The 25,077-nt window shown below is 42.9% G+C and overlaps 1 pseudogene; it reads right to left on the bottom strand.

Annotated features, from left to right (window-relative positions):
* Positions 1–7,309: 7,309 nt before the first annotated feature.
* Positions 7,310–25,077, bottom strand: part of LOC113610966 (glyceraldehyde-3-phosphate dehydrogenase pseudogene) — a 23,988-nt pseudogene continuing 6,220 nt past the window's right edge.

The following is a 25,077-nucleotide window of genomic DNA, read 5'->3' as shown; positions in this document are numbered from 1 at the left end:
TGGTCACCCTCTCTGCTTACTAGAGAATCTGGGTGCAGTTTGGACAGCTCAGAGCCTCAGTCTGAGGGAATGACAGGCCAGGCTAACAAGAAGTAGCAAGGGGATCCCACTGAGATGTGCGACACTTGCCCAAGAAATGTTCAGAACCGTCTTCGCTCTCGCTATTTCTGAGTAGTCCTACAGGAGTCCTCGAGAGTCAGAGCACTTCTTTGTTTCCTGGGTACTTCAGAGATTCCTGGCACAGCTAAAGAAAACCAATGGAGAAAGCAGCTTCTTTCTCCAGCTTGTCTGTAGAGGGGTTATTTTCAGTTCTCCGCACGTAGCTTGGGGCCCCCTTTCTATTAATGCTCTGCATCTCAGAGGAAATAGGGACTCTTGTTTGAATGATAGGCCATGTGTTTCCACTTAGCATGTGGCAGTCAACTATTGTTCTCATGCCACCTTACTGGTGGTGGAAGCTGTGTGGATTGGGACCTGTTAGTGACATTTCAGAGGAGGGGTGACAGAAGCATTAGTTTGTCTAGCAGCATCCAAGCTGGGACACAGTGTGAAAAATAAAAGAAAGTGCAAATATATAGACGCATGCACACACATCCACACATCCACAAGGTTCTGGGCTTTTCTAACCTCCCCTCCCTAGCACCCCTCCCATACACACACACATAAACAGCCATGGAAGCAAAGCTTGGCCTCCCAGATGTACCCAAATAAGAGCTATAGGGCTCATATCTGGAAGAGCAAACATCAGGATTAAGGAAGTTAGAATCTTCTCCTCTCCCACAGATGTTCCTCCAGGTAAGGTCATCCCTAGATAAAAATAGGGCTATTAGGTTCCTCTTCTTAGTGTTCTCCATGCCCTGTGCCCAACTTGCTTGGCCTCCCTGCCACATCCCACTAAAGCACTCACCTGTCCTCCACCTGCCTTCTGTCTGGTGGCTCCTGCGGAGGCTGGCCTCTCCTCCAGTTCTTCCTGGCCAGCATAGCCGTGCAGGTCAGAGTGGCAACCTGGATGGAAAAGGCCAGCAAAAGCTGAGAGGGCTGTTCGTGCTTCTGTGCTCTGTCCAGACTCTGCGGTCAATCACCTGTGGCGCCTTCACTGAGGGAGGCACTATGGGTTGTGGAAAGAAGGAGGAGACAGGTTCTGAGCTCAGGAATCTCACAACAGAGCTGAGGAGGAAGAGGCTAACATACTCACTGGAGACTGAAAAACTGGATATAGTGGTGGAGAGAGAATTGCCAGCAACCTTCTTGCTGAAAGAGCCGAGAGGGCATGGAAGCTTCCGGGTGAGCAAGAAGAGCTTGGGAAGACTTTGTGTAGGATGTGGGAATTGACCTAGTATCCAGTGAGACTCACCATCGAGCCCCATACTGTGACGGGTTGGCCATCAGCTCTGCCTGGGTGTATTGGGGTTTGGAGTTGGGACAGAGGGGTGTGGTGGGGAGCCATAACCTAGAACTCTTCTAACTGCAGTCCTCCTGTGGTTCTCTTCCTCCTTCGCTTTGCCTTCTGCACCTCCAGCTACCCCTCCAGGTATCATCTCCTTGAGCTTGGAAAATTCACCAAGCAGCAGCTGGAAGCCAGGCATTGGCTGCTCAGACAACATTGGCTGGATTTCAAGTTGCTTTCAGACCATCACAGGGGGAAATCTGCTGTGCTCTTGTTCATTCTAATCAAGACCATGTGCTCTGGGCCCCATGGAAACATAATTGGTGGGATACTTTCTCCAATAGTTCAGCTTGCGGATTCAACAGGAAATACAAACTCAAGGTGCTGAGGAAGGGATGCTGGCTGCCTGGGCTCAAAAGCAAGTCACCTGGGTTCCCAAGGGGATTGCTTGTCCTCAAAAGAGAGAAGCTGTTGCGCCTCTGGAAAGGACACAGGATTCTGACGTTTCTCTCACTTCCTCCTGCCCTGGGAAACACAAGAGCTTCTTGTATCAATAGCAAGGGGAAGCTAGCATGGGAACCGTGATCTACTTCAAAAAGCCTTCAGGGTACACTGAATGAGAAGCTGGGCATTTCTGCCAACAACTGCTGGCCAGAGGAGGCCCGGGAAAGGCCAGGCGTTTACTGAAGGGACCTCTGGTGTGGTGGGAAGCTAGGGACCTGGGCTCTAGCCCCAGCGGAGCCATGAATTCCTTGTGTGATCTGGGAGCAGGCTACTCTTCCCCCTGCTTCTTTTTTCCCACCTACCCTGGGCCCCAACTTTCAAAATGAGGGAACAGTCTCCTCTCTAAGGGCTTTGGCAGCTCTGAAATTCTGTGCTTCAAAGTCCAGCTCTTTAGGCAGTGGACAACACTTGAGGGAAAGCAGCCTATGAGAAAGCTCGCTCCAGGGATAACTTCATGCACAGGAGTAGTGGAGATTGTCTCACTGGCGTGATTTGGCATACCCTTGCCTTGCCTAAAAGTATCCCCTCATTGATGGATCAAGAGCCTCTGCTTAGTCTGGTCTCCCTTCCTTTGGGATAGTCCCAGCTCCCATGTCATTTTCTAAAACACAGATGATCTGTGTAACCCCTTTGCGTGAATGCACTAATCAGACATACTTCTCCCTAACTGGAGGATAGAGAAATAGGGAGAAAGTGATGGGGGAAGGGTACAGATTTGGAAAAGTGGTTGCCAAGGATGCATATTTTCCTCCCTTACAATCTTACTCGGGGACAGCCCTGGAGTTTCTAGTCTTCTTGTTGTTGTTTTGTTTCCAGAGTGGATAAGGAGGTAGAGAGTTCGTACCTCCTTCTAATTATACCTTATTTGGAAAGTCAGTTTTCAGAGATGTTGGCTTATCCCCAGTTGGATTTGCATGAAGAGAGGCATCAAATCACAGGGCATTCCTGCTGCCATCAAGCAGCATTATATTTACGTTCTCTGTGAGGGATTTGGAAAGACCTTTAGCAATGGAGAGCCTATGGCCCTGTGCTCATGCATTTCCATTAATTAGACCCCTTTGTCATCATCGAGTTTCTCTGTTAGCTGAAGTTTTTCATGCTGTGATTTGCAGGAGACATAGGGTTTAGTCCTAGCTCACTTCTTACGTAAACTTGTGACCTTGGCAGAGGTCATTTAATCTCTGTTTGCGCTAGGTTATGAACCACGCAAGAAAAATGGTCTCAATGGTTCACAGTTATACTTGGAAGGAAGGGCAGGTGAGGGGGAGAGAGGGGCAGGTAGAATGAAGTAAGTTGGGGAAAGGAATGGCGAAGAGAGGGAGTGGGTTGTTTTTTAATTAAAAACTCTATCACTGAGCTTGATCACCCACCTTATTCTCTAGCCTTGGCTCTGTGTGACTTTCGGCTGTTCGCTAAAATCAAACCCACCCTCAAAGGACAAAGATTTATCACCACTGAGGATATTGAAAAGAATGTACCGCAGGCTCTGAACTCAATTACTAAAGAGGAGTTCCAAAAAACGTTTTGAGCAACGGCAACATCACTGCACTAAATGTATAGGGATTTAGCCTCCCAAGGTGCTAGTCTGAAGGGAACACCACTCTTTTGGATGTGCACGTCCTAATATGCTTGTGAAAAAGCAGCAGTCAAATTACATTATGGTCATATTTCAAATTATTGCCTGTTTCCTCTCCTTTCGTTCTCAATGGGGATTGGCAACAGCTAGTTGCCAAGTTTTGCAGGGAGCAGCTGAAAGCCATGTGGGATTTTTACCCTAGCTTGTTCTGTACCTACGGCTATTAGTTTCCCTTCGCTGTACATGCAATAAAACTGTACCATAGGAAACTGGCACTTGTATAATGCTTTATGCTTTTCAAGGCAGTTTCGTATCAGATAATAATCTCCTGGAGTGAAGGAACCACATCTTATTTACTTTTGAATACCCAAACCCTAGAACAACGCCTCACCCATAACACTCAATAAATGGTCATGGAATGGAATAGCTAACCTCTCATTTTATCCTTGAAACATCCTTGTAAAAAGGCAGACAAGGTATTAATCAAGGTATTACTCCTATTTTACAAGGACCCAGGACACAAAGAGTACAGTGTGTATGGGGGTGGAAGAAGTCTACCATAGTATTCAGGAACATGGGCTTTGGAGATAGTTCTGGATTCCAATTTGGACTTTCCGCTGATTAGCTATTGACCTTGAGTTAATCGCTGAACTTCAGTTTTCTCAACAGAGGAACAGTATCTTCCTCAACTGAGGATAATAATAGTTTCTACCTCCTAGGGTTATTGGGAGGGTGAAATGTGATCATCTGTGTAAGGCACTTAGCATAGGGCTGACGTAGTAAGTAAGCATTCAATCAATCAATTCATTACTTAGTGAATTGTTTAGTTTATACAGCTAGCTGGTGGCAAAGCCCGACATGGAATCCAGAGCTAACTTTAAGTGTCAAATTCTTTGCACAAGACAAGGTAGAAATGAGTGTGAGATAAAGTGGCCTGAACTCTAGAGATTTGGCCAGCAAATGGAGTACAGAATCTCCTGAATGCCCTTTGTGCTTCTTACACAAGGGATCTTCTGAAATGGATGTTCAAGACCATTTGCACCTTACAGAAATATTATCTCAGGCTTGAAGGAGATCCTTTTGTGACTCAGTCATTCCAACCATGGAAGCTAGACCCTCTTACAGTTCCCAACCTCCCTGAGAATGGAGGCAACTATATAGATTGATAGATAGTTTGTAAATACATATACACATACGTACCCACACACCCACACACATACATTTTTTTTTTTTTTGCGGTACGCGGGCCTCTCACTGTTGTGGCCTCTCCCGTTGTGGAGCACAGGCTCCGGACGCACAGGCTCAGCGGCCATGGCTCACGGGCCCAGCCGCTCCGCAGCATGTGGGATCTTCCCGGACCGGGGCACGAACCCGTGTCCCCTGCATCGGCAGGCGTACTCCCAACCACTGCGCCACCAGGGAAGCCCCACATACATATTTTTAAGTAGCTGAGATAAAAACCAAGTAGACAGAGTAGCCACTGATTATAGGATGAAATCTGAGGCGGCATCTCCTTGCATTCCAACTTAAAATCCCATGGAACGGAGTTAAACAGAGGCCCATGTTGGCCTGTTTCCTGATTTCAGAAACATAAATCCAATCAACTGAAATGCCTCCTGTTTATACTGGCTACACAAGGCCCCTGAAGACTTTACACAGGAAGTCATTAAAATTCCTTATATTCTCCCCAGTTAAAGGCGTACCCAGTCAAGCGTCTTCCCTCTTCCTTCTATCCAGAGGAGATCTAGGAATCTAGCAGCCTTCAATACAGGGAAATACCTTCTCTCTGTTTCGAGACTTGCAGATTGTCCCATTTGGGAATCTTGAGTGGCAATTTCAGTGAGCTACCCAAGGATTCTTGGCAGACCCAGGAATGGCCACTTATCTCTGCCTTTATACCTGAGAAAGCCCATATTCTCCCCTCACAGGGCCTACTTAACCTGAGTTCTCTCTCTTTTTTTTCCTGTCCTATAGTCACACCTGAAAAAACAGGGCCCTTACTCAGGCTGAGAAATACAGCCCCAGAGAGCCACAAACCTTTCAGTCTTCAGTGTTCAGAAGACCAAAGGACCAGATCTCCACTTCTATTTGGCCCTTCGAAACCCAAAGCCTGAAACATCCTGTTCTTTCGCCACATCTGTTTCTTTACCATACAGCTGGAGCTGCTCCAGTGGGGCAGAAGGATGAGTTCAAAAATACCCATCTTAAACTTTATATGTGGCTTGTCGTCAACCTACAAGGAGAGCTTAAGCTAAAGCGTGGCATTCTTCTCATTCCTTCTTTTCTAATTAACAACATATGATCTCCACTCCTTTCTCCCGCTCCCCTGCCAGGAGCTCCCCCCTTTCACAGTGCTAAAAGCCCAAAGATACTTGCAGTTCAGGCCAGCAGGAGCCCATAGCTTACCCAGGTCTTTTCTTCTTCTGTAAGAGGAGTCCCAAATTACTTCTTTCTACGTACCAAGCTGTTTCCCGCTCAACAAATTTTCAACTTCATCCTGAAGAGACAAATATAAGGGCGTTTGTGGTTCTATGCCTCCTTGGGTTTGATAGATGCTCCCTGTCCTAAGCCCTCACACTGAGTACAGAGAGCAAGCAAACAAGCTCTGAGCCAGCCCTTCCCAGAGTTGGTAGTTTTGACCTCATCAGCCCAAACTTACATTTTCTGGCTCTCTCCCAAGCTTCCAGCACTCCCACTTACTCCCTTCTTGTTCTAGCTATATTTTTTTAAAAGAGCATTTCCCCCAACACGAGAGAGAGAGAGAGAGAGAGAGACAGAGACAGAGACAGAGACACAGAGAGACAGGCAGGCACATGCTTAACCCCCAAAAATAGAGCCTGGCAACATAATTCAACGGGGAGTTATTCGAGGACTTAAGGATCTTCTTCATGACCCACAGAGCTCATAGCCTGGGTGACTAACTCCAAAACCTCTAACATGAGACCCACATTTCTTTGGGCTCCCATTTTATACTCGCAAGATCTCCTAAACTCCAACTTGGGAAAGAGATTTTGTGCTTGGCTATAGACCTCCCACAGAGCCAATGCCTGGTGAGGGGCTGAGGAACAGCTATTCTTAGGTCATACTCAGATCTCTTCTTAATGGATGCACAAATAAAACCACGGACAGAAATATGACCTGAGGGTTCCCAGACCTCAAGACCACCCTTGGAACCCACAGGAAGTCCCCTGCCTCTGTACACACACATGCAAAAAGCCTCCCTATAGCATAGAGAGTCCACATGGGAAACATCCTCCCTCCACCTCAAGGGGCCAATTGCCTCTATTAAGTGTGTTGGAGTAACTAGGTTTTGCACCTTGTGACATATATCATGGTCTCCTCGGTTAAAAGGTGACACTCATGATGTCACAGCTGCAGGGGTGCTAGTGGCTAAAGAGACACGTACAGCCAGTTTGAACCCCTATGAATAGGTCAGTAGAGGAAAAAAATATGGCATAGAATGACGTAAAGAAGGAAAGAGGACAGTATCTCAATATATTCCACAGGATCTGAACAGCCATGCCTAGAGGCCGTGAGTTAAGGCCCACTTCTACTCCATGTCCAAATGGTGTCTGCACTAAAGCTATTATTTGCAATGCCTCATACTTTCTGACTGACAGTTGGCTTCAAAGTTTTACTCATAGCAAACCATCCTATACTTTCCTTTGCCAGGTATAGGGTATTATATTGACGGTATTCTCCTTCTAATGAACATGGGATTGGAATCATGTTGAGGATGAAGATTCTCAGTGTACTGAGGGGTAGATTTGAGACAGGACTCCCAAGAACTAAGGCCTCTCTCTTCCTCTTGTGCTATTGTTGGGAGTACCGGTTCAGGGCTCTTACTCCGTAGAGCCCACGTGAAACGTGAAGTCCACAATGTGGCTCTTATAGCAAAATTTATTGTCATACCAGTAAGTGAGCTTGACAACACGGTCACTGAGGGCCATGCTGGCCCAAGCAACAAAGATAGAGGAGTAGGTATCACTGTTAAACTCACAGGAAACAGCCTGATCCTCTGTGTAGGCCAGGATGTCCTTCAAGGGGCTGTCCGGTGCTGATGTCATCATATTTGTCTATGTCTATGAGAGACATGTTAGGGGTAGAGACACAGAGGCCAATGAGATTCCCATTTAGCTGAGGAATGACCTTGCCTACAACCTTGGTGGTATCAGTGCTTGTAGGGATGATGATTTGAGCAGCACCATGATCCACAGGCTGCGGTTTTCCAGAAGGGCCATCCACAGTTTTCAGTGTAGAATTAATGGTGTGATCATGAGTCTCTCCACGATCCCTACATTGTCAGGGGTAACTACCCTTGACCAGGGTACCTAGAAGTTCGTGGTACAGGAGGCAATGCTGGTAATATTTAGTCAGTGATCATACTTCTCATGGTTCCCTTCCCTTACAAACATGAGGACAGCTGCAGAAGGGAAAGAAATTATAAACCTCCAACCCTCAAGTGAGCTCCAGCCTTCTCCAAGAGCAGGAAGAGGCTAGTGGACTCCACAGCAAACACCAACCTGTTGGAGAAATGTGGTTATGGATATTTTGACTAACTAAAATGTTCAAATTAACTTCCAAGGCTAAATGTTGATTAATTCATATATAGCTAATATGTTACCAAGTTCTGATGAAACAGAAGCAAACAGAAAGCGTTCAGCACCCCATGCATTTAGTAAGTTGTAAAAGAGCATGACTAGGTCAATTGAACCATTTCTCTGATACTGAGAAAATGGCATGGCTGCTATAACATGGTTGTATTTTTAAGGTCACCATGAACAAGCTACTGATAAATCACACCTGACAACCCCACAACAAATCAATGAGAACTAAACAAGCTTAACTTTCAAACCAATAAACAGAAGGATGGAAGAGGTGTCATTAAATGCAGCCTTCTTGGAGGCCAACATTGGAGGTGATGGTAGTAACTTGAGAAGAGATGCATGCTCTGCTGGCCCTTAAGCGTTAGGGTTGACAACTGATGGCAGTGCTTAAGGTAAAGGAAGACGTCAGCATTCTCCCAGGCCCCATATTAGAAGCATATCACTTAACATATGCCTTATCCACATAGCCTATCAATTACCTAATCTGTTCTTTCAAAACGTCTCCTGCCACTGTCCATCAACCTCTATACCCTCTTCCATCAGCCTAAGTGAAAGTTTTTCTCCATTCATGATTAATAATAGCTCTATATGAAATGCCCAAGTCATGCTAGACACTGATCCAAAGAGTTAGGAATACACTGAATCCTGTGTTAGAGATAGGATATTGGAATGATTATTCCATTTCCCAAACGAGTGCCTCTGCATTTCCCAGAAGGAGAGAAAGTCAAATGTTTCTGCAGTGACCTGTGTATATAAGAGATGACTTGGTTTCCTGGGCAGATAGATTGCCATACAGTGACTCAGTGTCTGACCAATAAGCTACCCTTTTTGATGGGGTCAGTCATTCCCTTTATCCCTAGGACTTGAGTTGTCAGAGAGTATATCACTGAACTTACCAACAAAGAACTTGGAAAGAGTTTCTATAGTACTATGACTTCTGTCCAAGCTTACCTCAATTAGTCCTTACATTTAGTTGATCAAAAAATAAGTATTTATAAAGTACCTGAGGGCAAAGCATTCTGTTAGGTACAGTAGAGTGGCACGAAGTGTAAGATGTAGCCCCTACCTTGGGATAGTCTATTGAGGAGGAAAACCTTATATGAGGCTGGTTGAGCAGCCTTCATGGAGTTATGAGGATTTGGCATGGAAAAGAATTGGAGAGACGGAGGGGAAGGAAGGCATTTAGGTCCGTCCAGAATTTTACTGTTTTTGGTCTGAAGCCTTCATAAGACTCACAGTATAAAGTACATATAATGTGCTCTTAAAAATAAACTGTCAAGATCAAAACAGAAGTTAGAAGGCTTTTTTGAGTTTCAGTTTAAGAAACATTTTCCAGTTGTTTTCATAAAAGGGATTGTCAGTCTAATAATACAGTTGGATTAATAGTAGTGTCTAAAATAGTTTTAGTTCTGATTATTAAATGATTGGCAGAAATAAGGAATCCAGTGGTTATGAAACTGCCTGGGTCAAAACTAAGCCACTTACATCTTCTAGCATTACTCTAAAGTTGACATTAGTTAAAATGATCACCCAACTCTCACCAAAATTTCCAGTGTGTTCGCTGGTAACAAGAATCCATCAGCTCAAAGGAGTGATGGAACATTTTTTTTTTTTTTAGCACAGAAGCAGGTGCACTGGATTAGTGGAGCAGATGGAATCAGCCATCTCGAATGGCAACAGGTATAGTTTGGGAGCAGGATATTACAAAGGCTTACTGATGCCCACACAAGGCAAGAGTGACCAGGGAAACAAGTCTATACTTTCCCCCCAGGTATCCACCTGACCTCTTCCTCTATAATAGTGTCTATATAATAATGTCTCTTTTAGACACTATTAATAATAGCCTGTATTATTAATAGTATCTACAATAGTTTTCGTGCTGATTTTTTAATGATGTCACCTCCTCAGAGGGATCTTCCCTGGCTCTCCCTATATAAAGTCAGACCGTCTGTCACTGTCTATCTTCTCATCCTGTTTCATAATTATTTGAATATACGCTTATTGTCTCTTTCCCCATTAGAATGGACTCTTCAGGAAAGCAGGGACTTTCTTGCCTTGTTTACTGGTATATGTTCAGCTCCTAGAACAATGGGGCCAATAAATATTTGTTGAATGGATGTCATAACATTTGAAAAAAGCTATATATCAATAAATCCCAAATAGGTGATTGGACATTATATTTTAAACCAATGATCTCATATAGATTACTACTTGCTTTAGAAATGGTTTATGATGTGGGAAGGCATAAAGGCACAACTTCCTATACAGTCTCACTCCAGTCCCACCTTTTCCATGAAGTCTTCTCAGGTAACTCCATTTCTTTTTCTGACCTCTGAATGCATGCTGCTTAATGCGTAACTGTCCTTTGTGTATAGAATTTATTTGTAAGTTCTTTAAGAATGAGGATGATATCCTATCTTTTTTACCCTATATTTTCTATCATGCCCAGCACAGCACGGGGAACATAGTAGGCACTCAAAACATTACATGACTTGTTGATTGATTCCAGATGGGGAAATTGGCAAGCATAAGCTGTTACAAACGAGCTTTTTTTCTGTTTTTCTAAGACAACCCAATAATCAACTGGTGTTAAAGACATTACTCATAAATCCTAACAAATCATTTTAACTATAAAGGTAAATTTGATCCATCTGCTTCTGCCCTGGGCTATGTGGATTACAGTGGGCTGGGCAGCCGGCAAAGATTGCTTCATGCCTTGCCCTTCCCAGATTTCTCCTTCTAATCAGTGAATGTTGCATTCTTTCTGGAATATGAAGATATTAGAATTCAAGCTGATTTCTGGAGGCAGTATATTCTCCAGCCCTGGCCTTCGGTCAAGAACATACTGGTGTGCGCTGGGGTTTTTTTTTTTCACCAATTTCAGTGACTTTTGGGAGTCCCCAAACCCAGCAAGAGACTGCTTCATTCTAATTCATCCTAGAGTATTCTAATACAAACTGGGAAGTGAGGTGTTTCCTAAATTCTTCTGATGACTGTCGGCTCCCATGGTACCTTGTGCCAAGCCTACATATTCCTACTCAGAAGGTATACTTATACATCTTGGGATGTAGAGAGTTTCCTTCTCAGGGATGGTAGCCTGCTAGTAGCACTGGCCAGTTATGTGGATTTTCAGTGCTGTAACTGACCTAAAGTAGAATCCAGGCTCATTGTCATACTGTTTAAGATGTTCTCTGCTTGCTCATTTCATTTCAAAATGCACCTGAATCTATTAGCCTCTGCAATATTCTCTGCTGAACTGAGTTGAGATATGGATTTCCCTTAGGTCAGCCTGCTTTTAATTGCAACGTTTCTTACAGCTGATGATAGGGACCAGAATCGGCATTCCTACCAGGGTGCCCTCTGTCTTCAAGGCCAGTAACTCCTAACATTTTTGGAGTAGTGACAGTCTATTTGATTTTGCTTTTTAAAAATTAAAAAAAAAAATTCTTTAAAATTATTTTAAAATTTTTTGTCGGTTAAAACTAACATACAATATTATATTAGTTTTAGGTGCACAACATAGTGATTCAATATATTTTTTTAACATCTTTATTGGGGTATAATTGCTTTACAATGGTGTGTTCGTTTCTGCTTCATAACAAAGTGAATCAGTTATACATACACATATGTTCCCATATCTCTTCCCTCTTGCGTCTCCCTCCCTCCCACCCTCCCTATCCCACCCCTCCAGGCAGTCACAAAGCACCGAGCTGATCTCCCTGTGCTATGCGGCTGCTTCCCACTAGCTATCTGCCTTACGTTTAGTAGTGTATATATGTCCATGATCACAACAATAAGTCTAGTTACCATCCACCACCATACAAAGTTGTTGCAATAGTATTGACCATATTCCCTGTGCTGTAACTTACATCCTCATGGCTTATTAATTGTATGAATGGAAGTTTTTACCTTTTAATCCCCTTCACCTACTTCATCTGCCCCCCTACCCCACTCCCCACTGGCAACCACTGGTTCGTTCTCTGTATCTATGAGTCTGTTTCTGTTTGGTTTGGTTTGTAGGTTTTACATATAAGTGAAATCATATGGTATTTGTTTTTCTCTGTCTGACTTATTTTACTAGCACAATACACTCCAGGTCCATGCTACAAAGGGCAACATTTCATTCATTTTTATGGCCAAGTAATATTCCACTGTGTGTGTGTGTGTGGGTGTGTGTGCGCGCGCGCACGCAGGTGCGCACATCACAATTTCTCTATCCATTCATCTATTGATGAACGCTGATTTTGCAACACTTCTGCTTCGTTTGTCTTCTCTTGGGAAGAGTCAACTTTTGGCGGACAACATTAATGACAGTGGAAGAAGTAGTGGAAAAGAAGAGGAATACTAGTTGAGAAGTCAGTGGGCTCGGGGTCTAATTCTGCGGCTTAACAATGGTTCTTCAACTGAGTTGTGACCTGAGAAAATCACTTGCCTCATTTGGGCCTCAGCTTCATTTGTGAAATGAGGGGGTTGGACTAACTAGATTAACGTTTCCTAAATCTTGCTGCCTCTTAGACTCACTGGGCAGAAGCACCAGTGGGAATCAAAAATACTAATTCTAGGGCTGTATCCACCCCTGACCTACTGAATTAGAGTATATCATGGTGAGTATCTATAGGTTTTTAAAGCATCACCAGTAAATCAGATATATGTATACATGGTTAAGACTAAATCAGGGTTTCTCAAACTTTAATATACATACAAAATCACTTGGGGAAATTATTAAAATACCTGCCCTTTATGATTCAGTACGTCTGGGTTGAGGCCTGAGGTTCTGCTTTTCTTACAAGTTCCAAAGTGATGCCCATGCTGAACTTTGAGTAGCAAGAGGCTAGAACTTTGATGGTTCTCATCTGGGGACTTTGCCCCCCTCACCAAGTAGTGTTGCCAGATAAAGTACATTTTCTAAATCTGGCAATCCTATCCCTAGGGGACATGTGGCAATGTCCGAAGACATTTTTGGTTGTCACAAGTGGGGATGGGGGTGGCTACTGGGACCTAATGGGCAGAGGCCAAGGATGTTGCTCAGTATCCTAAAATGCACAGGACAGCCTCACCCTCCAAGCAAAGAATATCGGCCTAAAACATCAATAGTGTCAAGGTTGAGAGCCCTGGTCTAGATGATCTAATTTAAAGTTTCTTCAAATGTTTACATTACTGCATATGATTCTGGTATATAATTATAATAACGTCATATATTTTGATCAGTGATCAATGGTTGCTATATCAGAATTTTCTTCCCTAGCCATGTAGCTTATCACAACAGGAAATTTTCTAATAAACTTTTCTGGAACTTTCCAACAAAGCTTTTATGTTTTTATTTCTCCAGGAATAACAACTGAGCATTGAGAATAGGAGAACTGTTGAGTGTCAGAACCTGAAAGGCCTTTAGTAATCAGTTCACTCCAACCCTCTTAACCCACAGATGGAGAAATAAAGGCCCACAGAAGGGAAGTGTCCGGCCCAAGCTGTGTTGTTTTAAGGAAATTCTCCACATATCTGAGGCTGTTAGGGTAATTAATTGTTTATAAAATGTCAATAGTACTACCTGCTTTTAATTGGCACACATTCTCAAAATAAACTGGATAAGGAGATACATTTTCCTCTCATTTGAAGACCACCACCTCCCCACCCCACCTCTGGCTTCTATTTCTATCCACACATTGAGACTGATTTTTCTAGATAGCTAAAGTTACCTCATTCACTGAATACACTCATTCTGATATGGCAGGCTTTGGAAGAATTTGCTTTGGCTTGTAGTGGTAATGATAATAGATATGTATGGGGGATTTACAATTGTTGGGTGTTGTTATAAGGGCTTTACCTGGGCTAACTAATCTCACCGACCCTTACTTCAGAGATGAGGAAACTGAGGAACAGAAAAGTTAAGTCACCTGCCCAAGGTTACACAAATAGTAAGTGGTAGAGTCAGGACTTAAGCCTGACAGTTGGATTCTAGGGTCCATGCTATTGGCCATCAAACCAGACTGCCTCTCAGAGCTTGCAGTTTTACTAAGAGCTAGGAGTTCCTTGAAGGAAGGGAGCATGCCATTTGTCTTCATATCCCCTGAGATTAACACAATAATTGGCACATATTAGGAGCTCATTATTTGTAGGTTGCATGAGTGAATGCCAAGATTTGGTGCTCTCAGCAAAGAAACCCACAGGCAGGTGAAATGATTTTTTGCTTATTTCCCTTTCCACAGGTGTGAGCAAGAGTTTGCACAAGACTTAACTGCCCACTCTGTTGCCTGAATAATTAGAATTTTTTTCTGAGGCAAATGGTCTTTACGTCAGGGAGGTACAGTGAAGACAGTCAGATCTGCAAGGAGCTATTCATCTGTCCTAGGTAAAATGTTAGCAGGTGGGAACGCTCCAAAGCAAGGCCAAGGGGTTCAGCCTGGGTTCTCCACCTGGAGGGCTGATGCCTCCATCTCCCGCTGCCTTTGATGCCATTTCTAGGCTGGCAGCTGCCAAACCCAGACTTGAGCAAATGAGCCTATAAACACAGCGAGGAAGATCCCTTTCTTCAAGAAGCGCTGTGACAAGAGTTTGGTTAGGACTCAGCTCAGATGTTCCTCCCTCCCTTTATGGAGGCAGATCTTATGGAAAGATCATGAACTTTGAAATCCAAAGGACCTGGAGTCTCACTCTGTTTCTGCTACTTTCTACCTGAGTAACTTGACCTCTATTAGCCTCAGTTTTCTTGTAGTGCATGGACTTTTGGGGAAGATTCCAAGTTAACTTCCCTGTCACATGGAAGGCTTTCAACAAACATTAGCTCTCTCTCCTCCAGCAGATCCAGGACTCTCCCTTGTTCTGAGTCTTGTGGAAAGAGTATGATTCTCCAGGCTGCAGGCAATCTGTAGCTTGTCCGCACATAGCTGTTCATTGCTCTTTATTCCCTTTCCTCCTTCCTTACAGCAGTAGAATTGCAAACTGATATCTGCAAGTTGACCCTGTGATGTTGAAACCCAGGAAAATCCTCAAGTCAAAGAATCCCAAGGATAACAATGGTCAGCTAACTGCTGAAATGTGGCATCATGGTGAGTTGGTAGAAAAAGTAATTGTATAAGTCAAAATGGTTGGAGTGACCTTAAATGTGTCCTTGGAGGAACTTTCTGCAGACATGTTGGTTTTCTGTACAAAAGGATGTGCTGCCTCGAGGTAGTCACTGGGACTACCTTGGCAACTGGGAAATGGAAGAGCAAAGAGGAAGGCCTCAGTAATAGAATTCTACATCCAGAGGTAAATTATATCTCAAGTACTCAGTCATTTTGAACCAATATTGTTTTTTCAGACAGAAAAAGTACCACCAGGAGGTAGAAGCTTTTTCTTATATGAATACAGAAAAGCCACCCCACCCATGCTTTCCCCCTACACATGGATAGAATTTCACCTTGTTCACAGATGCTCCTGTGTCAAGCATTTGCTATCAATAATTTTTTAAAGCCAAGATTTCTGGTCTGCATGTGAGTTCAATTTGTATATACTTCTGTGATCTGGAGAAAGAACTATAGACTTTGGGCTATAATAGGAAAGCTAGGAGCAATAACCAGAAGATCAGGGTCTTCCCAACTTGATAAGAACATACTCCATCTTTACAGTGACAGTTACAAGAGGAAACCCTTAAGAAACATTTGACTTGTGGCTTTTAAGAACACACTTGTCCTGAGCTTTTGGCTCAGATCTGCCACTAACTAGCTTGGAGACTTTGGGAAATTCACTTTTCTGGGCCTCAGTTTCCAAAGTTGTTACAGGAGGGGACTACAGTAGACAATATTCTTCTAGCACTCATACTTGAGGATTCTATGGGAGTGCCAGAGATAGAATTGGATGTTGACCTTAGAGTATCAATAGCTAACTTTCTGTTCTTCTGGTACTATCAATATGTCACTGACCAAGTTTAAGGGAAGGAGTATGGGGGAGGGAGAGGCAGAGAGCAAGGCCTGTGTGCTGAGACTACACCATGTGTTTTGTATTTGCCTACACGTGGCCTAAAGCCTGTTTGTTCTGTGGCTGTATTGTTTCAACTTCCCTCCGTTTCATTGGTTCCATAAATTGGCTTTAACCCAATTCTCTCTATTTTGGTCATTAAATTTCAAATTGGTTCCTGGCTTTGTGTACAATCCCCTTCTTTCTTTAATAATAGAATCGATCTCACTCCCCAAAATGATGGTTGGAAACTTGAAAGCAGGCTAGTTACTGTTCCTTCATTGTATCCAGTTTCCTGCCATTTACCTTCCTTTGGATTTTCTCTTTACAACAGTGTCCAGCATCTTGGGCCTCAAATTCCTCTCTGATGTACTGAGACCTCTTATGTTTGAGGAGGCTGGGTAATCCAGTGCCCCCTGGGAATATGTTGTTAGGACAGCCACAGCAAACAAACCTAAAATGAGAAATTGAACCAAAGCAGTCTAGTCCTAGCCCAGTGAAGCTCTTCAGTTGGTAAAAGGCTCTTGACACTTGCCAAGAGCTGAAAGGGTCCCACCTTACCTGAGCATAGAAGGGAGCTGTATCTGACGCAATGACAGTTAATCCTGCCCAGAGATGTGCTGGTAAATGCTTAACAACTGGCTCTGTGTTGGGGGGGGGAGCCCCGATTTGTAGTGTTTGCCAATTTCCATGGTGAAAATACTCCCACCATGATTGATTGTAAGCTAACAGCATGACGTCACTAAATGTGGAATTGGAAAGCAATGAACACAAATGGCCCTTGAGGGTGGTGCCAGTACACTCCAGCATACCACCCGCCATCCAACTGCATCTACGATAGGCCCACACAGCCCAAAGCTGCCAGACCTGGGTTCTCTGGCAAGGATTGGGGAGGAAAGAGAGAGTGGTCCTTATACACTGTCCTGTCTCTCCAACCTGCTCCTTGGGAAACAAGCATTAGAACTGAGTGTAAAACATCATATACTTTAAAATCTCCAGGAGGAAAACTCAGTCACATCATGTCCTTCCCAACATGTTTTTTTTTTCCTACAATTTAGCTTAGGGTAAGTTTCATTCCTGGGTCCCCAAAAACCTTTTAAAGAAGACTCCCTTCCTGTTTAAGTCTCTAGAAAGGAACCTGCGACATATCCAGATAATGGAGACTCCTTTCTTTGTGCCTAAAGAGCTCAGAAACATGTGGTTGGGCAGAATGCCTAAACTCTGATTGTATCAAGAGACCAATCATCAAATTGATTGTCTCACAGTTAATCTGATCCACTTTGGTTACCCCAAACCTGGGTTGATCATTCGATGGATATTATCAGATTTATTTATGTGTGACTATCCAACCACTTGCTTAGTAAAGGACCCCAAATGGTTTCTCAAACCTATCTTATATATAACAGCTAACATTTATTGAGTACTTGCTATGTGTCAAGCTTTGCTCTACGGGTTTCATATGTAATGTATAATCCTCCCAACAACTTCTGAAGGAGGTACTACTATTATCACATTTTATAGATGAAGAAACTGAGACACAGACAGGTGAAGGATCTTGCCCAAGGTCACACAGCTGATAAGTGGTAGAGCTAGGATTCAAACCTTGGCAAGCTCAAGAGTCCTTTTATTGAGCCACTATACTAATGTAATCTTACCATAGGCACAGAGTTTAATTAAAACATTAAAACTCTCCTAAGCTTGAAGTCAGGAAAGATGAGTTCTGACTCTGGCTCTGGCACTGGCTTGTGAGACCTAGGGAAATTTCCTCTATTTCTGCATGCCTATGCTATACGAATGTCAAGAGAATTCGATAGAAAATTCTGGAGCCATGAGCAAGCTTTTCAAAAGGAAGTTGTAGGGATCTAAGTTGTTACTGTTTCTCAGTGTCTTTCAAGGATCTCATGAAAAAGATTTGCTTTTGCTGGCTATATGTTTTGCAGTTTGACCCCCATTGTTCTCCTTTCAGTCTCTTCAGGAGAAAAGTCCTTAGAAGTTAGACTTGAAAGAAGTCCAGGAGAACAGTCAACTCCTTGCTTGTTCAGGCAGGATTGCTCTCCGTTGACACATCCCGTGTGTTTTGGTTTAGCGTTTCCAATCTTCTTCCCCTGAATACTTTGCTAGGAATTTTCTCCAAATCTTTTCTTTCCTCTGAAGAGTCTATATGTTATATCGGCTTATCATCTTCCAATTTCAGGCCAGACAGAACCGTGAAGCACTGAGGAACTATTTTTTCAAAGCTGTATCCATGCCCATTCCTTAGCACTATCACCACGGTTTCAGGGTGCTAAAATTTATATGTACCATGAAGAAAGAAAAGGCTCTAGTTCTTAGGAAACACTATAATTTGGGCTGTGCTGGCGGAGAAGGAAGCCCCTAGTAACTGGGGCTGTATGTGGTTATTATTGCACAAAGTAGGGAGTGGTGACAGGAAATCCACACTGTGGCACAAATACCAATGCTAGTAGGAGGCTCAAGGAGAAAGTCAATAGTCTACAGCACTTCCTATTCTCCTCCCCTGCTAGAAAGATTCATGGCTCCATGAATGATCTGAAGTAGGGTCCCTACGTAAGTTATCAGCCAAATGGAGACATTCTTTAGAGTGCTCTTTGCTGAATCAAGTCCATAGGAGTAAACTGGACTGTCTTGGGCAAACTAGAAAAACTAGTTTCCCTATCCTGGAGATAAAGCTCTCTAAAACTTGATGGTGTGGATTCACAGTTGAGGACCCTACTCTAGGCCCATGTTGGACATCACAGAGTGCCCACAGTTGCCCAGGACAGCACAAGGAGATGAGACAGCTCCCTGGGCCATGCATCCAACCAGGGCATCAGCTGGGGGTTTTGTGTTCGTGTTTTGCAGTGTCTTCTCAGATGAAATTGCCATGCTGATTGCAAAAAGGAAGAACAATTAGCACATTAGAATCTTGTTTTTAATTCTACTGTGAAGAGTAATCTTTTGTTAACTTGAATGAGATCCTAAGCTTACCCTAAGCTTTAATTATAGTGTTATTATTTTAAAATATTGGCTGGCCCTGGACCAAGATGCTAGAGTGTTTAAATTTAAGTACTCCAGAGGTAATTTAAACACGTGATAATTTACTGACGGGTACTAATGACCCAAAGGAATTCCACATTGTTTAGTTCAAATAAATGATTATGATGATAACAGACCCTGAAGTATGCTAATCACATTCTTTGCCAGGGAGCGTGAGTACCTGTAAATGGATGTGTGTCTGTTTGTGGTTGCCTCTGAGCTGTCAGGAGAGGCTGCAGCATAAGGGTGTTGGAGACTTGCAGCCTTTCAGGTAGCATGACCTTGTTTGAGTTCCTGCTCTACTATAAGCCACACTAACTGCCTGACTCTTGGCAAGTTACAATCTCCTCTAAGTTTTAGTTCCTCAATTGTAAAATGAGTTTAATAATACCCCTCTTGGAGGAGTGTTTGTGAGGATTAAGGAGCCAAAATATATAAAGTGCCGGGGACATAGTAGACTCCTGATAAATGATAGTAGACTCCTGATAAATGGTAGTAGGAGGCTTACATATCTATGTAAAATCGATTCCATTTTACATAGATATCTTATTTGCAGTTGTGTATTCTTGTGTATATCTCCATGTTTAGATTTTCCAGGTGTCCGTATCTGACTTTGTATCCATGTACTTACCTGGGTATATAGATGTATATTTTGGTATTTGGTGAAATGTATCTCTCTCTGTATCTGTATGAGTGCAGTAGTCTTGGTATGCAGCTGTATCTATGCATATACTGAGTGAGAGTCTGTGTGTGTATGAAGGAGATATTCCATATCTGCATGAATGAATGTATATCGCTGTGCTTTCTGTAGTTCATGATCTCAGACTAGGCTGTGAAGACCACCTTAAGCATGACTCTTCCATTTCCAGCAATACCTTAAATTCTTTGGCCTTGATTTCATCCTTGTTTAGGTGGTCCAGGTAGTGGAGGTGGTTTGGTTGATTCCTTCTTTTATGGATTTGTGAGTATGCGTGTGTGTTAGAACCAATAGCTCCTTAGGCACAATTAGCTGCTTCCTTTCTCCTGCTTCCTTTTTTCTTTTCCTGCTCCTTCCTTCCCTTTCCTTCATTGTCTGCAACCTTACTGACTTTTCACCCACTAACATCAGGGGGAGGAACACCTTAAGCAGGTGGGACGGCAGTCCTTGACTCTGAAACAAACTGTGAACTCATTCAATGGGAACTCAAATTTGGGCCCCTGTGTGTCGGAGAAGCAGATTCGCGTGTAAAAGGAAGAATGTAAAGGTTGGAGAATCACCAGAGACAAACTGAGAGGCAGGTGCTTACCTTTGTGGTTTGATCTTAGAATAAACATGAAGTCCTCTCCACCTAGAAATTGTTCTCACACTGGCCTGTCATAGAACCTGAAAGTCCACCATTAGGTCCTGTGTCTGGCCGGGCTTTTCCCTGTGCTGCAGACACAGCTCTGCAGCCAGCTTTGTGGCACCCCTGTAATATTAAAGTGTGCCAAGGCTCCGTCCCACCTGGTGAACCTATATTCTCAAGTTCCAAAGAGTCTTGGGAACCTCCAGGACTATTCTGCTGGAACTTAAATTGTCACTGATGGGAGGGAGGCATTAAGGACAAACAATTGTTGCCTTCCTCCTTCTGCCTTTCCCTAATTTCAAGTCAACAGCCCATTATCAAGCATTGACCACATGAAGTCCTTAGGTTGGATGTGGGGACCAGATACAAAAAGATCATCTCTTTCCTCTCTCTCTCCTCTCCATCTTGCAGTCTTTACGCTAAGCCCTCCTCATTGCTGCTAGGAGCAAAGCAGATCAGATAGACCAATGACAAACTGTGTTGGTTATCCTTTCCCACGAGTTTTGGCATTTTAAAAGAGGGCCTGGGGACAGATTCATGAATTCCTCCCCACACTTAAGCAGTGCCCCTACATTCTGAAATTAATCTTCTCTCTGACAATGGCTGGAGCCAATCGCCCATTTTGTCCATGGTGGAGACCATCTATGTGGTAGTGAGGAAGCATTCTGATTAAATTAACTTGACTTACGATGTGAATGATATCTGGCTTAATGTGTTTATTTCCCCCAATAAATATACATTTCGAAGGGGAACTTGTTAAAAATAAGTAACTCTCAAATGGTAGGCATTAAACAGCAATATGGGACCCTTCAGGCTTTCTGGGCCTCTCAAGATATAGCATATAAGCAATTAATGTTTTCTTCCCAATTCTCATAATATGCTGATATTCACCCAGTTCTTCTGGCGCTCACTTTTGTTTTCAACAAGCCTCACAACCATGCTGTGATGATGCAAGATGCCATAGGCATTCCCTTGACATAAGGGCTGCTAGGCTTCACGGAAGGGCATGAATCACCCTGGAGGTGTGGTGGAGTAGGGGTCGCAAGAAATCACCTCTACCTCTCCTCCCTGTCTTCTTCTCCTCTAACTTCTACTTTCTCAGAAAGCAGTTTAATGACCTAATTTTACTTGGTGGTCTACAGAGTAGACTTCTCATTGAACTACTTTGCTACTCTCTGTTTAATGTATATGACAGAGAAAAACACCAATGATCAATATGTGAGTCCTAGCTTCACCTATATTGTTAGATGTAATATATTATTAATTTTTACTGTGTTCTTCTACCTTCATCAAGATCATTAGTAAATATTAGTAAATGTTACTGCATTCTAATTTACATATATGCATTTACATTTTGCATTTGAATTTCACAACAGGGACCTAGCCTCTGTCAACACTTTTATACCCTAATATCTGTAACCAAAACCGAGGATTTTACTTAAGCTACTAAATTAATGCATTGTACAATAGCATTATGGGTAGAATTCTGAGTTTCAGATTTATGAGCTATTCGTTTGTACAGCAGACATTACTCTCTGTTCAATCTTTGGCCAGAACAAATCCTACCAATGTAAAGAAAAGGTAAATGTACTTTAGTATAGGTGAGGCAATGAGGGCTAAGTACATGATCAGGGAAGGGAAAATAGTTGTGTGTATTTCATGTCCAGGCTGAACCAAAAAACCTGTCCGTTGGCCAATCTATCTTAGAAGACTGGAGGATTGATGGGATTTCAGAAGCTGTTTAAATGATGGGAAAGACCATTTGACTGCCTGAAGGAAAAGTATTCCAGGGAGAATATATTGCTTTGGAAAAAGTTCAGAGGTGGGAGTGAGATGTGCCTGCAGGGAACCTGAAACAGGTGTGCCTTCACAATGAGGTGTAACCATAAAGTGATGAATGTGACTTCTTTTGATACAAACATACCAGTACTTTACATCCCCACAGTGTTGTCCTCTTCAAAGCAGACATCTTGAGAGTCTAGATTCTTAAGCCCAACATACCTTTGAATATTCTCTTCTGGTCTAGCCTTCAGAGCCAAACGTGCAGACTGCACCCATTCCTTTAAGAGAGAAAGTGGAAATAACTAGCTGCAATGTAAAAGGGATCTGAAGACTGGAATATGACTCATGGCTTCCTAGCCACCACCTTTAATGATCACTTGGTAAGCTGGAGAGGTGACCACCGACACCAATATAGTAAATGGAGCCATCTTAATTAAAGGTGGAGAGATCCATATGGCCTCTGGGATCTTCTCCCAGGTATAACACCCTCTTTTCATTTTGATATTTATCTTGAGTTGACGGTATATCATCCTGCCAGAGTTTGCTTGCTTGCAAATGGAGTTAGATGAAACTCTTCTACACTTACTACCCTTTGTGAAATAGACTCCATGTGACCAAATGAATTCCATCTAGGTCTTAAGGGATAAAGACAAAAGCAAGAGAGCTGTATGATACAAAATTGAATAGATAGAGATCATTGGGTAGTCCAAGATGTCTGATGACTGTTATCCTGGAAGCCCATTCAAAGAGCTTGATAGGCAGGGGGGAAAGTGAGGGGGGGGGGATAAATTGGGAGACTGGGAATGAGAAATACACATTACTATATATAAAATAGATAACTAATAAGGACCTACTGTATAGCACAGGGAACTCTTCTCAGTACTCTGTAATGACCTATATGGGAAAAGAATCTAAAAAAATTGGCTATATGTACATGTATAACTGATACACTTTGCTGTATAGCAGAAACTAACACAACATTATAAATCAACTATACTCTAATAAAAATTTAAAAAAAACAAACAAAGAGCTTGGGAGGGTATATGAGGTTTGTTCTATCAGAGGCTTCAGAGAGATTGACAAGCATGAAAACAAACAACTGTCATTTAGATTTAACAATGAAAAAAATGTATGGGAAAATTACACATCGTTTGGGATGGAGCTTAGGGTTGGGATCAGGGGTCTCAAATGACAGTGGACAGGGTCCAGATAAATGCTGGGGCTTGTGAATTTCACAACGTGAGTATAAACAGTGCTGCTACAAGAAGTTGATGTTAAAAGGGGGAAAAGAGATGCGGTTAAGTGTGTCAAATGTTAGATTCTGTTACTGAAAAGGTAAGGATGAAGGATGACCCATAATGTGTATTAAGCATCTATTTTGTTCCATGTTCTTTAAATATATTGCTTCAGAACAAGCCCGTGAACTAGAGATTATGATACCCATTTTAGTGATGAGGAAACTGAGGCTCAGAGAGGTAAAGTAACTTGCCCAAAGATACATAGCTAGTAGTTGGCAGAGCTAGGATTGAACACAGATTTCACTGACTCCAGTGAAAGTTCATGCTCTTCATTAGTGTATTAAGTTACTCTTTAAGGATGGATACAGCTGAGTGTGCACACAGAGAAGAAAGAGCTAGAAGAAAAGTGTTTTTTAATAAAAGGCTAACAGTCTGAAGGACAAAGACTTAAGAATGTGGGCAGCAATGGGATCCTAGCTTGGTGCTGCCAATGACAGGGAATGTAGGAGAAAGAATTAAGTAGTGTTTTGAGCAGAGATTGTAAACTGGTGGCCCATGGGCTAGATCCAGCCAGCACACATGTTTTGTTTGACCTGCACAGTGTTTTCTAAAATATCAAATTTATTGCCAGTATTTAAAAAGAAATTTTTCACATAAAATTTCCACTTTCCAGCTTCTTTTAAAAAAAATATCTGGCAACATGGGAACTTCAATCCTGCATGGCAAAGTCAGCTGGGGCCAGGTTACACATTATACTTGTACTTGCTTTCCAGTTTCCCAAAGCTTTCAGCACATCCTACACTTGGGTGGCTTTACTCATCAGATTACCTGCTGAGCCCCTGTAAACCTTTTCATTTAAGACTGGTAGTTTAGATGGTCACCATGGATGGCTCCCTGTTTTCTTTTCTTTTCTTTTTTTTTTTTTTTGCGGTACATGGGCCTCTCACTGTTGTGGCCTCTCCCGTTGCGGAGCACAGGCTCCGGACGCGCAGGCTCAGCGGCCATGGCTCACGGGGCCAGCCGCTCCGCGGCATGTGGGGTCTTCCCGGACCGCGGCACGAACCCGTGTCCCCTGCATCGGCAGGCGGACTCCCAACCACTGCGCCACCAGGGAAGCCCTGTCTGTTTTCTTTGAAGAAGATACCATCTTGTGGAAGAGATATCAATGAAAGTAGGGCAAGATATTTTCATGAGGTGATTCAAGGTGCTGAAATGTCTGATTTGATTAATGTCTGAGAGGAGCTAGAACCATTGTGGTGTCAGCCATCAGCTTAGCTGGAGGTTGGTATGTACTTCTTTAGTTGTTCAGTCATTTGGGTAGAGGAATGGGGGTGCTATATTTTTTTTCTTGTTTGTTTGTTTACAGTTCAAGGTTGAATTGTAGACAGTTTTTAGTTGGCGAGCAGAGAGGACAGTGAAGACGTCCAGTGTCTTGGGTAAGCTTGACCTCAAGATACCACAAGTAGGGCCTGTCATCCATTGCAAAAAATCATTGGTGGTGGAGGTGTTAGTGTGTCCCTGAAAAGGAGGCAGCAGCTTAAAAGCAATAAATAGCAGGAGGCAGATTGTCTAACTATGTTAGGTGTTGGGAAGAAATGTGGGAAATAAAACAGTGATCCAGGAAAACCCTAGTTTATTTTTTAAGTGAATTTACTAAGGGACTTATATATATATATATACATACATTTTA

This window comes from Aethalodelphis obliquidens, unplaced genomic scaffold, assembly GCF_003676395.1.
Source record: "Aethalodelphis obliquidens isolate GAN/ISIS:26980383/991018 unplaced genomic scaffold, ASM367639v1 scaffold66, whole genome shotgun sequence".
Lineage (NCBI taxonomy): Eukaryota > Metazoa > Chordata > Mammalia > Artiodactyla > Delphinidae > Aethalodelphis > Aethalodelphis obliquidens.
Note: the sequence above shows the minus strand (reverse complement) of the source record. Positions and strands in the feature narration are given on the sequence as shown.